Source organism: Bactrocera latifrons, unplaced genomic scaffold (genome assembly GCF_001853355.1).
Source record: "Bactrocera latifrons isolate USDA-ARS-PBARC rearing strain unplaced genomic scaffold, ASM185335v1 scaffold_20, whole genome shotgun sequence".
NCBI classification, from domain to species: domain Eukaryota; kingdom Metazoa; phylum Arthropoda; class Insecta; order Diptera; family Tephritidae; genus Bactrocera; species Bactrocera latifrons.
The window spans coordinates 1892928-1894795 of record NW_017535519.1 but is presented as its reverse complement, the minus strand read 5'-3'; the positions used below and the strand labels follow the sequence as shown (position 1 = coordinate 1894795).

General features: G+C 34.6%; 1 non-coding gene across 1 annotated transcript; it reads left to right on the top strand.

The window, feature by feature from the left end:
• Positions 1-535: 535 nt before the first annotated feature.
• Positions 536-609, top strand: Trnai-aau. The gene has a single exon. It is a non-coding gene; the product is annotated as a tRNA-Ile (tRNA).
• The last annotated feature ends 1259 nt before the right edge of the window (positions 610-1868 follow it).

Below are 1868 nucleotides of genomic sequence, written 5' to 3'. Positions count from 1 at the left end.
GTCATTTTGAAAAGGCTCCCTACAGGTCTATAGGGGCGAGGGGGAATTTATTAAAAATTTCGTTCTTTCCTCTTTCCAACAAGTGGGCGTAAGGGGGGTAAGGCCCCCCTGTTTTTCTCCATAAACGATACTTAACCGGCGCGATACCAATCCCCAAATAAACTTTTTGCTCATCGGCTTAAGATGAACATATTTACTAAATACATATGTACATGTATAGTTTCTGTGTTTTCTCATAGAAACTATAGTATTTCAAAGCTTCAAATAAATAGGACTTGCTTGTGTAAATAACTTACAATAGCATATATGTATGTACATATATCTATTTAATAAAATATAAAAAGATCTGTATATACATGCATACATATACATCAATGTGATTAGTTGAATATGGTATATTGTGATTAGTAAAATAAATTTATAAAATCTTTAATTTTATCACTAGCACAGACTGCATATTTTTTCCCCGTTTTTTTTTTTCATTTAGTTTATCAGCTGTTTGTTGCGCTGGCACTTGAGACAACGGTAAATAACTGGCCCATTAGCTCAGTTGGTTAGAGCGTCGTGCTAATAACGCGAAGGTCGCGGGTTCGATCCCCTCATGGGCCATTACTAATATTTTTTGTTTTAAAATTATTTTCTAAATAATCTATATGTTTTATAAATATAACTGAAGAAATACTTTTTAGAAATTACATAATACAATTTCAATTTCAGGTATCAAATAGTAAGACAAAATGACAGCTTTAAATCTCCTCAAGTCGTTCTAAACGTCTCAAATGTGGGGTTGTTGCTTATTACAAAGCGAATGGCGCCCAATCTACTCTCCACGCGCTTCGTGTACACTCTCCGTGCTGGAAGAGTCTATTCGGTCGAATATTATCCAATAATGAATGCGGGGTCTCAAGCTGGGTGCTGGTGTTGCGAATATTTCTCTCAGTAAACCGATTATGTTGACCATAAGTTGAGTGAAGCGCGCAAACACATTCTCTACAAAACTTGAATATTCGTAATAAAGTTGATGGATTTACATATGAACGGCGTAAGTCTTCCCATGATGAAATACCAAACCATGCTGAACAAAAATAACATGACAGCTTGACACAACCCACGCGTGATCTGTCAAAAAAAGGCTATTGAGAAAAATATCTCTACTACTGTGATAACATGTAAGAAATAGACAGTGAGTTCTTTTTGTAAGAGTTTAGCTTTACCTGGTAAATTTATTTATTTATTTATTAACCAATCCTAAAATTAAACATTTTAAAAACCTTAATATATGAATCGAATTTGTTCTTTTTAAAACGTGCCGACAAATGCCAACTTCGAAACTGTACATACATACATATATGTATGTAAATATTATTACATTTCAATACCTCACGCACACGCCATTAAACTATTCACTAGTGACCTTTTTTTTTGGGATCTAATTTTTCAAAGAAATACATTTTATGGCATGTATGTGCATATGTACGAATCATATGAATACTTGATTTAACCCTTTCTTAAATGGGGTAACTAGTGATAACTCTTGTCAGTAAATGTTTCGATTAGACAATCAAATAAAATTTCCACAATTTCCTCTAACGTACATTCGTCCATGCATACGTACACATACATATGTACATATTTATACATATATAAAGGCGTACAATTCCACGTATTTACAGGGGCGGATCCACGGGAGGGTGGGGGCGGCGACACGGTAACTGGGGAAGAGTTATAAGTATAAATTAAAAATTCACCTTTCAATTTGATCACAGTAGTAAAAGTATTGAAGTACATACATAAGTGATGAAGTATATACATAAGTATGGACGAAAACGCTCCAGCTCTGAAAGTATTCGACGCAGTACCCGCCGGGG